Source organism: Myxine glutinosa, chromosome 6, assembly GCF_964187855.1.
Source record: "Myxine glutinosa chromosome 6, kmMyxGlut1.1, whole genome shotgun sequence".
Classification (NCBI taxonomy): Eukaryota; Metazoa; Chordata; class Myxini; order Myxiniformes; family Myxinidae; genus Myxine; species Myxine glutinosa.
Window position 1 is genome coordinate 39,181,482 of NC_136266.1, and position 13,047 is coordinate 39,194,528.

The 13,047-nt window shown below is 46.8% G+C and overlaps 1 long non-coding RNA gene across 2 annotated transcripts; it reads right to left on the reverse strand.

Moving 5' to 3' along the window:
• Nucleotides 1-1,851: 1,851 nt before the first annotated feature.
• On the reverse strand, nt 1,852-6,572 carry LOC144892580 (uncharacterized). 2 transcript variants are annotated; one of them, XR_013623781.1, is made up of 3 exons: nt 6,478-6,572; nt 5,806-6,001; nt 1,852-2,335 (listed from the first exon to the last, which is right to left on the reverse strand). It is a non-coding gene; the product is annotated as an uncharacterized LOC144892580 (long non-coding RNA). The 2 variants fall into 2 exon arrangements; XR_013623780.1 differs by lacking the exon at nt 1,852-2,335 and adding an exon at nt 5,469-5,534.
• Nucleotides 6,573-13,047: the final 6,475 nt, after the last annotated feature.

The window sequence follows — 13,047 nt, forward strand, 5'->3', positions numbered from 1 at the left end:
TGTATCATACACCGCCCAACATGACAGACGACAACATGTCGACATTATCGCTTTTTCTTTAAACCGAGTGAACCGAGCCGAACCGAATAACCGAGTGAATTCACCGTTTACTTTTGATGACAGTCGTCACAAAACGACATATTATATTTCTTCGTTTTTATTTCATTCAACATTATTAGCCGGAAGTAAAATATGGTTCAGGAAATTACCGAGAGATATTTCTTCGTTTCTTTATTTATTAGTTATTTGCGCATACACTTTAAATATATTTATTTGAAATCTTTAATTTTCACAATGTAATATATTTGTCATTTGATGATGACGAGACACTTCCTCTTGACTCGTGACAATTCATGCGTTGCGTGGAAACTTCCATTTCCAAAATGAATGACAGTCGATGAAGAACGACTCGGTGTCACCAACGCGGGAAAATGCAGAGATACACCATATCACACGGGAGAAAAATCGCATTATCGCATCGTTTTACCGCATCGCTTTATCGCTTTTTCTTTAAACCGAGTGAACCAAGCCGAACCGAATACACCGAGTGAATACACCGAGTGAATTCACCGAGCGAATTACACCATATCACCGCCCAACAAGTATCATACACCGCCCAACATCGCTTTATCGCATCGCTTTATCGCTTTTTCTTTAAACCGAGTGAACCGAGCCGAACCGAATACACCGAGCGAAATACACCATATCACCGCCCAACAACCATCATACACCGCCCAACATGACACAGACAGCAACATGTCGACATTATCGCTTTTTCTTTAAACCGAGTGAACCGAGCCGAACCGAATACACCGAGTGAATTCACCGTTTACTTTTGATGACAGTCGTCACAAAACGACATATATTTCTTCGTTTTTATTTCATTCAACATTATTAGCCGGAAGTAAAATATGGTTCAGGAAATTACCGAGAGATATTTCTTCGTTTCTTTATTTATTAGTTATTTGCGCATACACTTTAAATAGGTTTATTTGAAATCTTTAATTTTCACAATGTAATATATTTGTCATTTGATGATGACGAGACAGTTCCTCTTGACCACTGATCTGTATATACTACTGGATAGAGCATCGGCCAATAGGCTTGTACAAAGCTGTGAAGCCGGCGCGCGACAGCGGCGGCCATCTTGCCACTCGCACAAGGAGGCGCGGCCTGTGTCAGTTCCTGGCGCTTGCACAACTGTGGAATGAACTACCTCGTAACATCGCAACTGAAAGTCACGCAACAAGCTGTTTTAGAAAGAAACCTAGATTATACGTGCAAAATTTTCAGAATTATACTTTGTAAATATATACAAAGTGTCATTTTCCAAACTCAATGATTGACAGACAATGTATATGTTTATGTATTTGGCACGCCAATGTTCTCTTGTAATATCCTTTCGTTTTATTGTTCTTAACTCTCAATGTAATTCTTCAAATTAATGTTTATTTGTACGTTCCAGGTTAGCAGCTCGAAAACTCAATTCTGATTGATTTTTTTGCCAACCTTCCTCACAATTTCAACGCAAATCTCTTGTCCATGTTTGTGTTTTTCTCAAATAATTCTCGATTTAAGTATGAATTTAGTGTATAATCCAAATTGCTTGAGAATAAAGCATTATTATTAAAATTTACTAATTTTTCAAAGATTTTATCATCCTTGATACAATAAATTAGGCCACAATTTAAGGGCATTGTGGTCAACGCTGTTCTCACGGAATACTTTCTCCAGGATGTCGATATGTGATGGTTTCAATGTTGGGTCATTTACTCATTCTATGTCAAGAATTTATCAGTTGACAACAAACAAAGTCTTCTGAAAGACAAATGAAACATAAAAAGCTTAAAGTTGGAATAAAAAGGCACCTTTTATTACAAAGCCTCAATTAATAATAATAATATTGACCGACATATGTAGTGTGCCCTTTTCAAAGAGGCTCAACAAAAGAAACAAACATTTTGTCACCAAAATCATCATTGAACAAGTGTCTTCAGTTTGTTCTCATGGTAATGCGTTTGATTGGCGACCGCCAGGTCAGGGTTTCGACACCCTCTGTCGTGGGTATGTTTCACACTTCATCTCGTTACCCAGACAGTTCTCTGGCCCGGTTTGGCACACGGATTGCAGAAATGTGGCCTAAAGTCCCACACGTTTCATTTCGCTCAGATACTGATGTAGGAGGTATGCCCGACTTCCTCTGGGAATGGTTCCACAGTGTGGGTGCCACGTCGGAGAAGGCACGACCACCAAAAGTCACCGCCACATGTTGTTTCACAGCAAGCAGGTAATCCCTAGACTAGACAGCACCACAGCCGACATGCCTGACCGAACACTGCAGTGAACAACCAGAGGATTAGCCGGAGTACTGTCACACCACCGAGCGAGCATTATCCATTCAGTTCACTCAAGACTCATTGTTGCTTCCCAGTATTCTTTCACAGAACAAATTTGCACAAAGAAACAATCCAGATCTAAACAATTATCCTACAATATAATCCACATTTGAAGTAAAATTGATCCACATATTCAGATGATATGGTGACAAAATGCGATGATGCACAGGATACAAAAAGCACAAAATGCTGACATTTGAAGGAGCCAAAAAGAGCAGATCCTACAATATAATCCACATTTGAAGTAAAATTGATCCACATATTCAGATGATATGGTGACAAAATGCGATGATGCACAGGATACAAAAAGCACAAAATGCTGACATTTGAAGGAGCCAAAAAGAGCAGCCTGTCAGTGCTCCATTGTCTCCCAGTTGCAAACAACAAACACAAAGAAGAGAATACAGTCAATACACTATTTGAAATCACTTGTTAGTCACAAGCATAAGGTGAACAAATTTAATGAGAGGCAAGAGCACATCTTGAATGCAGAACGCTTCAGAAGTATTTCTTGAAGTACATAAAAACATCATAATTTAAAATGGGTACATGGCAAGCATAGTTAGTTAAACTTAGTTGCATACATGTGTGCATATGTCGACCAATCATGTTAATTTACATACCATAGTCCTTTCAAAAGGAACATCTGATATGCAAAAATTGTGAAATAAAAACAAAATTACTGGTGTTTGAAGAGAATTAGCTTGGTGAGCCGCTTGCGCACATTGGGCCCCGTGATCTGCTCATTCAGCTGCTTCGTCAGATGATGCATTCGTATCTTGATGTAACAAGAGGACAAACACTTGACAAGAAGGTGGACATGGTTGCATTCTGGAGAACCACTGAGCACGTGCTCATCCAACCTGTCAAAAACACCCCGCTGACATACTTCACCCAACACGGTTGACATGATGGCAGGAGCAATCCTCTTGGACTGTGGTAGAGCACCTTCAGTGGTGTGCAGCATCCTCTGTATGCACTGCTCTGTGGCAGTACACACTGTGATCACATCAGCCGCCGCCCTCACAAGACCTCCTCTATTCTTTCTGTCCAAAAGAAGACAACCAGTGGCAACACCACCGTCAGTCATCGCATCTATACACTCTGGACATGACAAACGCTTGGCAGCCATACGAACAACATATCCAGCTATGTAGCATATGACTTCTTCCTTATAGAGGGATAGCCTTCCAATGTCGGGGATATGAGCATAATCATGGTCGTGATGAGGAGCAGATGGGTGAGGCTCCATGCCATACTTCCTCACCAGCAACATGTCTTGACAGATCTCTGACTCTGGTTCCCTGTGCACACTGGAGACATGAAGAACGCCGGTTGTATCCTGGGCAATACAATTTCCACCAAGTGCGGATATCTCGTGGCGAATCAAAAGTCGCTTGTACAGAGCAGTGAACTGCTTGGAGGTGGGGTTGTTGTTCATACCTCCAGCCGCTCGTACAGCACAGAAGAACAACTCCAGATGGTCTTGGCTTGTTTTGTACGTCAGCAAGTACTTCAGTTTTGGTTCTGCAGCACCAACAAGAGATTCATACATATCTTGAAGACTCCTGATCGCCACGAGAAATCCAACAAAGGCTGTTTTTCTTGGGGTTTCGTACATTGGCTTGCCATGAACATCTTTCAGCGACAATACATATGTGAAGGCGTTTCTCAGAAAGGGACGCCACTGAGGCTCGTTGCGGGGATGCATTGGTGCCTTGTAGTTGCGGGCCAAGGGATTTCTCGAGTTCATTATATCAAATAAATGATCAAATGTACGTATGAACTCGACCGTTGCTTCACAGCCTTCAAACTTCTTCAGCTTCAAATCTTTATCGCAAAACTCCAGTGCATCAGCCACACTGCTGCTGAGAGTTTGGGCCGCCAAGTTGACTTTCATCTTTTGCTTGTCCCAGTGGATGTGTGCCGACCTCAGCTTGTTACCAGCTCTGAGCCCCTCCTCCTCTTGCAGCACGTGTAGACGTTCAATGTAAGACCAACAAATCTTCCCTCCCGATCCATCAACCAAAATTCCCTTGGATGCAAGTGTGTTTCTCACCAGTTTCAACATATGACATATGTCAAGAAGGACACTCACACGCAACTCCGGTTTACTGGGATGAGGGAATGAGGGATCCAACCGAGCAATGTCCATATTTGCCCCCAGCTGCTTCAACATGGTCATGTGACATGATGGTCCATCACATGTAAGAGAGGCAACTTCAACGTCAATGTCACACAGCTTCTGTATGCACAGCATCACCAAATTGGCCCTTTCAGCACCTGACATGCCATGTATCAAAAAATAGCCAACTGGAACTTTCCAATTGCTGTTTAATGACACAACCATGAGAACAAGTGCATCAGTTGCAACAGGAGTTGAATCATCGCATACATCTGTTCCAATGTCAACATAGCCACGCAGCTTATCACCATCCCAACTGACGTGCTTTCTGATGGACATTTCATCAAGCATGAGGGCACAAACAACACGTCTCTTTTCAGCTTCAGCCTCCTTCACTTTCAGTTGTAAGGCCACAAAGGATTCTTGTGTGAATCCCGGTTCACCACTGATACAACTGTACCACTTCCTGATGACTGCAGGGTGTGGCAATGCCATGTCAAAATTTTTGCGTACATACATGTAGGGTAGGCTTTGGTTGAATGGAATTGAAGGGTCAGAGCAAATGCTCTGAGTGCAGGAGGATACGTCTTCCTTGTCACCTTGCCACTTTTCTTGTTTTGGAGCATTCTTTCCATTATTCCAGAAGGAACATCAGAGAAGGTCTTTGCCAACTGGTCAGCTCCATTCTCAGAGAGCAGCTGCTCATCACGAAGTGCCTGAACAACTGTGGTCAAAGATTTGACTTTCCTCCGGCAGCGACGTGATTTCTGCTGTGTCAATTTGAGCTTTTTCTTGACGCTACAAAGATTGTCATGCACAGAGTCCAGTTTACGTTTCACACTCCGTGGACTGGCAGTTACAGCATATGTGTGATCAGCACCAGTCGTTGCTGCAAGCTTTGATGGGCTGGTGATGATTGATGTACTGGGTGTGGTGTCCAGTGGCTCTTGCAGATTGACCGGTGCTTCTTGCGGGAAAGACCGTGGTTTGGGTGGCTTTCGCTTCCTTTCATCCTGGAAATCCATCAGAATAATAGATCAGAATTAATTATGAACGAAGAAATTATACAAGATTATTTATTTGGGATGTTCTTGAGAAAAGAGATGGTGGAAAAGTATTGATAAGTTGCTGATGTTGATATGTTTGCAAAATTTATATATTTGACACATCAATTGGCATGTAAGTAGACAAGTGTGAAAATCACTGCTGGCAGTGACAGCTACAACATGACACTATTTATATCTCAGTTACTCCACCACAACATGAAACTCTTGTATTATGTACCTTCTGCAGGTGGGTCGGAAAATCAAATATGGTTGGCAGGGAATTTTCTCTGAGTCTTGTGGTCTGACCTGTCCTGTCAAAACATGAGTCATCAAAGTGGTCTGAGCAAAGGACAGACTTCTTTGAAGGTTTCCATTTGTCACGTTTCACATTCACAACCCATTTCTGGAGAACATCTGGACGACTGAATGGAAATCTGAAAAAAATATTTTCAAGAAATTAGCCGATAGTCATGAAAGTACAACTCGAAGCAACAATTTACAACATATTCAATATGTAAGGCTCAACATACTAGCCATATAAACACTCAATTACCATGTACTTATACAGAATCAGTTATTGGTTTCAAAGTTTAACTGCATTGAGTTTTGCAACTTTGAATCATCCAGGGTACACATTATTAGACGGGACCATGCTATTTATACTCGTCCTCGATAACTATATATAGATAAAGACTTTGGGTCAAACTTAGCCCTGAGGGACCGCATATTGATGAAATATGTCCCGGCTCAGTGACTTTGCGCAATCTGCGGTTGAGTCAAACTAGTTCTGAAGTTCAGTAGTTGAAACTTGAATCCAGATCGCGGTTGTGCAAACATCATAATTTAACATTCAAATTCAACGTTTTTTAAATAAAACATTCTCAAATAAATGTTAATTTTCAGTACTTACAGATGAAATGTCTTTCCACATCCTCGTATTTGTCTCTTTGTGCAATTAATAGCAGCACAAGCCGGCATTTCATAATACGTTAGCGGAGCGTGTTGACAAAAAATTTATATGCGAGTGGCAACATGGCGTCCAGTGGCCGGGCGCTGACTTCAACTCAAGAGCCCGACCCGCTATCCAGTAGTATATACAGATCAGTGCTCTTGACTCGTGACAATTCATGCGTTGCGTGGAAACTTCCATTTCCAAAATGAATGACAGTCGATGAAGAACGACTCGGTGTCACCAACGCGGGAAAATGCAGAGATACACCATATCACACGGGAGAAAAATCGCATTATCGCATCGTTTTACCGCATCGCTTTATCGCTTTTTCTTTAAACCGAGTGAACCAAGCCGAACCGAATACACCGAGTGAATTCACCGAGCGAATTACACCATATCACCGCCCAACAAGTATCATACACCGCCCAACATCGCTTTATCGCTTTATCGCTTTACCGCATCGCTTTATCGCTTTTTCTTTAAACCGAGTGAACCGAGCCGAACCAAATACACCGAGTGAATTCACCAAGCGAATTACACCATATCACCGCCCAACAAGTATCATACACCGCCCAACATCGCTTTATCGCTTTTTCTTTAAACCGAGTGAACCGAGCCGAACCAAATACACCGAGTGAATTCACCAAGCGAATTACACCATATCACCGCCCAACAACCATCATACACCGCCCAACATGACACAGACAGCAACATGTCGACATTATCGCTTTTTCTTTAAACCGAGTGAACCGAGCCGAACCGAATACACCGAGTGAATTCACCGAGCGAATTTCATCCAATTCCACCGAGTTTCATGAAACCGAGAGATATTTCTTCGTTTTTATTTTATTAGTTACCATAGTCAGGCAGATAAGTGTAACAATTGTGGGTTTATACGTACAAGCATGAAATTTGGCACAGTCATAGATAATAGTCTAATGAATAATTCCAGATATGGACCCACCGCGAAAACGTCCTATGGTAGCCGTGGCGGCCATTTTACAAAATGGCCGCTTTTAGTCTAGTGGCTAGATAGGGGTCTCGTGCACCCCCCCGAAATATACTTCTCATTGGTGTCTATAGATAGGAAAAAGTGTAGAAAATGATTTGCTATGTTAAATAGTTGAAAAAATGTCCCACGTATCATTTTTGTGCAAATTAGCAAATTAAATAAAGTGCAAATTAAATAAAGTGCAAATTAGCAAATTAAATAAAGTGCAAATTAGCAAATTAAATAAAGTGCAAATTAGCAAATTAAATAAAGTTTTTATTTATTTATTGCAACTTGTTATCGTATCTTATCTCTTTTTTCAGTTGGTGTTTCGAACAGCGAAATGTCTAAGAGTTATCAGCTAGTGGATCCACTGCAACCTGGACAATCAAAAGCGCAGGTACAGACGGATTGGAACAAGTGCGTTTTGTGCCAAAAAATCACACGAGAAAGTTTGCAATGCCCAGCAGAATCAAAACGGCACGATGTTGGAGTTGGTTATTCTACCATTGCCTTCAACATCAGACGTTTCAATGAACTTCACGAATTACCGATGCCACTAGAATTAGGACGCCTTGATGACGGGAATGGCATTGAAGCTACGTTTCTGGAGAACAATGCCAAGTGGCACAAATCTTGCCATACAAAATTCAATAATATAAAACTACAACGAGCAGAAAAAAGGAAATGCACACAGGGTTGCGACCCTGATGCTACTCCATCCAAGAAATACACTCGTCAAGTCGCTCATCATGAAGTGGCAGCATCGGACAGTCGCTCATCATGAAGTTTGCACGATGCAAGTGCAAACAAGCTAGTTTGAAATGTACCGCTTTGTGCCAGTGTGGTGGAGAAAATTGTGACGTATAAACAAGATCAAACTGGAACTATCTAGTAATATAAGTTACCGTTACAGTGCTTGGTGGGTTAATTGACATTTCTGGCAACACAAATGCAAATTGTGGTCATTTGGAGAATACAATTATGGCATATATGTGTATCTAGTCATTTCATTAGAACATAAAGAAGCATTTGTGTCGTCCGGTAAAAAATAATCGCGGTCAAAACGGCCATTTTGTAAAATGGCCGCCATGGCTACCACAGGACGTTTTCGCGGTGGGTCCATATCTGGTGTCGTGAAAATCAAGCTCAGACACGACTTGACCTCTGGGTAGGCTTTAATATCATTTAGATCGGCAATACATCCTGTAACAATACATGCAGCAATAGGCATTAAATCAGAGCATTTCAAGAACAGCAATGGAAGTTTCAATATAACAATGGTTAGCGCAGCGCATCGTCAGCGCAGCATTTGGGGGCGTACATACCATTCAAACTACTGGATAATGTCACAGTGAGTCCCGCCGAAGTGTCCGCACGCCCCGGTTGTCCCGGGTCTTATAGACGGCCCCTTCCGTAGCGAGCACCCCTGGGTTCACCTTGGTATAATTTCACTACATTCTCCCCGTCGTTAAAACAATACTACCGCTCGGCAGTTTGCAAGCAAGCATCAGCAATAAACCAAAGGGTTACGTCAATCCACGTCAGTCGGTCCACCCGTAGCGGTCGGGGCGGCGAACCTCCCTGCCAGTTCGTGTTCGGAAACTACCGGGCATGGCGTCCCCTAGCCCGGAGTCCCCCGCGTCGGAATAGCCGCCGGAGGTTGGAGTCGGAGGGGGCGCCCCTGCGCCTTCGGGCACGGGGGCGGGGGATGACGGGAGTAACAGTGGTAGTTCCATAGGGGTAGCTTCGATAGAGTCCATAGACTCGTAGACGGGTTCGTCGATATCCCTGTCGTCGTCCCCACAAGGGGCGAGATGGCATACGGAGACAGTAGACTCGCGGCCATCCGCCGTTAACACGCGGGCATGCTCGGGATTAGCCTGGAGGACCTGCACCTTGTCAACAAGGGGGTCGTACTTGCTAGTGCGAACCGCTCATTTGAGATAGGCGGGCCCCGGTTCAGCGAGCCAGCTGGGTAAAGACTGGATACTGCCGGAGCTTCTAGGGTGGTGGAACAGTCGTTCGTGAGGAGTCTGGTTGGTGGCAGTACATAGGAGAGCCCGGATCGAGTTTAGAGCGGCAGGCAGCGACCACGCCCATTTATCGAGGCCTCGGCCGAGGGTCCGAAGGCTTAGCATGACGGCCCGCCATATAATCCCATTAAAGCGTTCGATCTGTCCATTTGCTTGGGGCCGGTACGGGGTGGTGTAGCTCGAAGCGACATTATGTTGGAGCAAGTAGCCCCTCACTTCCTGGGACAGGAACACCGCACCCCGATCGGTATGCACGTAGGCCGGATACCCGAACATAGAAAACAAATTCTGCAGGCACCGAATAACCGTGGCAGCCGACATATCCCCGCACGTGTAAGCAAAGGGGAATCGGGAATACTCATCGACGATAGTGAGCAGATAGCGAGAGTTGCTCGACATTGGCAGCGGCCCTTTGAAGTCCATCGCCAAGCGCTCCCACGGTCTAGTAGCCCTAACGAGTGTCCCCAGAGTGGGGCTATAAAAACGCGGTTTGAGTTCCGCACAGATCGCGCAATCACGGCAGATGCGGCGGATGTCCTCCATCGAGTACGGCAGATTGCCCGCGCGCACAAAATGCGCGAAGCGCGTTACCCCGGGATGACACATAGTGCTGTGCAAAGTGCGCAGCCCCTCCAAAGATACGACCCCCGCGCAAGTGGCCGGCCTCGATAAGGCGTCGGCGACCAGGTTATCCTTCCCCGGGCGGTATTTGATGGTGTAGCAGAAGTCGGCGAGTTCGATACGCCAATGGGTGATTTTCTCATTCTTAATGCGCTGAGCATGTAAGGTGTCGTACATAAACGCAACACTCTGTTGGTCCGTGATGATTTGGAAACTCCGCCCAAGCAGATACGAACGCCATCGCCGAATTGATTCGACGATCGCGTACGCTTCCTTTTCGACAGACGAATGCCTCCGCTCGGCGGAGGTGAGAGTCCGCGAGAAGAAAGCCACAGGGCGGCCTCCTTGGGAGAGAGTCGCCGCTATCGCATGATCCGAGGCATCACTCTCCAAAACGAAAGAGGCACTCTCGTCAATCGTTGCGACAGCGGCGCCAGCAATGTCGACTTTAAGGCCCTCGAAGGCCGCCAGGGCGGCCGGGCCCATGGGGAAAGTGTCGCAGGCCACGAGGGGGCGGAGCGTAGCGGAGAAATTTTGCACCCACTTTGAGTAGTGGGCGAACAGCCCTAGAGCGCGTTTCAGCGAAGCCCGATCGCTAGGCGGAGCCATATCGAGCAAAGGGCGCAGACGCTCCTTATCCGGAGAGACGGAGCCATGGGTCACGGTGTACCCCAAAAGGTCTACCGTGCGTAGAGAGTATTGACACTTCGCCGCATTCATGGTTAAGCGATATTTCCACGCGACCTCGAGGAAGCGTTTTAGATTAGCGTCGTGATGCGCCTGGTCATACCCACAAACCGTAAGATTGTCCAGATAGACAAAGACATCGGTCAAATTCTCCTTCGCAACAAGGTCATCCATAGCTCTCTGAAAACAAGCGACGCCGTTCGTTACCCCAAAGGGAAGTCTCGTGAACTGGTACAACCGCTGACCCGATTCAAAGGCTGTAAAGACGCGATCAGCCCTAGAGATGGGGACTTGATGATACGCACTACGTAGATCGAGAGTGCTATAAACGGAATACAGGGCCACCTGGCGTACCAGGGCGTCCATCCCCGGTAATGGGTAGGCATCCAGCTGTGTAAAACGATTAATCGTTTGCGAATAGTCGATTACCATTCGCCTGCGGTGGGCCTCACTCCGCACCACTAAGACTTGGGCCCGCCACGGGGACCTACTGTGTTCTATGATACCGTCCTTCAAGAGCAGGGCCGTTTCTTCCGCAATGAATTGCGCGTCCGCGCGAGAGTAGCGCCGCGATTTGATGGCTACAGGGGTACAATCAGTGGTCAGGTTGGGGAATAGTGAGAGTGGCTCCATGTCCATTTGAGCGAGGGCACACACAGCGAGCATGTCCGGCCCTCCGAAGTCTATTTCCAAACGACCATGCCGCTTAAGGAAATCAAGTCCTAACAGAACGTCAGCACATAAGGCCGGTAATACCATGAGATACACGTCCGGGAACGTGCGTCCATTTATCACAAGTTTCAATCGACACGCCCCTTTTGTGCTCAACCGAAGTCCCTGAGATGCCATGAAGATCCGGCGGGTTGTCCCGAGAACCGGCCACCCATGTTGATGCACGAGTCGCTGATCAATAAAACTATCCGTGGATCCCGTATCAATCAAAGCTTGCGCAAAAACGCCCGCGACCGTGAGCGGAATGAAGGCCTGCGCTAGGCCGGCAGACCCGGCAGGTATAGTTCCGGCCGGGCGAGAAGATCGCGCCTCGCGGGTGGATCCCACGCCGGCTGCAATCCTTCCGGCCTCAGCAGGAGCATTGAAGTCAGTTGGCTCATCGGTAGTTTCATTTGCCAGAGTGGGTGTGGGGTGGTCGTGAGAGCAGCCGCCAGATGGCGCTCGAGCCATGGGAGAAAGATCTCTGCCATCTGCAGAGTCATATGCCAAAGCGGGTGCATGTAATTCGCAAAAGCTGCCGTCAGATGGCGCTCGAGCCACGTGAGAAAGATTTCTGCCATCTGCAGATTGACATGCCAGAGGGGGTGCATGTAATTCGCAAAAGCTGTCATCAGATGGCGCTCGAGTCACGTGCTGCGTTTGCCGCACTTCGAGAGGCATTTCCAAAGTAGGTGCATGTCGCTTGTTTGAAGTAGGCGTTTGAAAGCCAGTCAAGGTTGGATGCTCTGTGACCGGTCGCGTTCGCGCCATTTGTTTCGGCGGCCCGACGTATCTCACCAAGGTCGGGCGAGAAGCCAGAGGCCCGCGAGGAGGAGAGCGGCTCATCAAAGCTGTGCAAGGCGCCCCGTCCGGCGCTCGATCCGTTGGCTCCGCGATGAGCCCATTCAAGGTCGCTCGGGAATGCGTGCCCCGAGCGGCCTTTCTGCAGACTTTTGCAAAATGGCCTTTGGTGGAGCAGAGGTGACATGTCGCCTCTCGGGCCGGGCATTCAGAGCGCGGATGCTGCCGATTTCCACAAAAATAACATTTTGCATACCGGGCAGGCCGTGGCCTGGCAGCGGCGGCCGCAGTGAGGCCGGATGCGGAGTCCGCTTCCGGAGCACCCAGAGACTCGGCCGTCGTGGGGGTCGGGTCCTCCTCCGTATCCTCGGCGGTAGCCCTCTCGGGTCGCGCGAGTTGCGAGGTCCCCGCCACGACTCGTGGGTGATCATATGCGGTCAATTGTTCTCGAGCATCTGTGTATACGCGTGCCAGCCGTAGTGCTTCTGTAAATGTCAGCTCCGCGACCTCCAAGAGACGGAGCCGCAAGACTCCAGAACTAATTCCGGAAATGAATGAATCTCGGAGCAAATCGTCCTGCACTTGCTCGTGGGTCCGGACGTCCTGCACGCAGTCTGCCAATAAGTAGCGCAGCTCCTGCGCGTAGCGATCGATCGATTCAGACGGTTGTTGTCGTCGCTG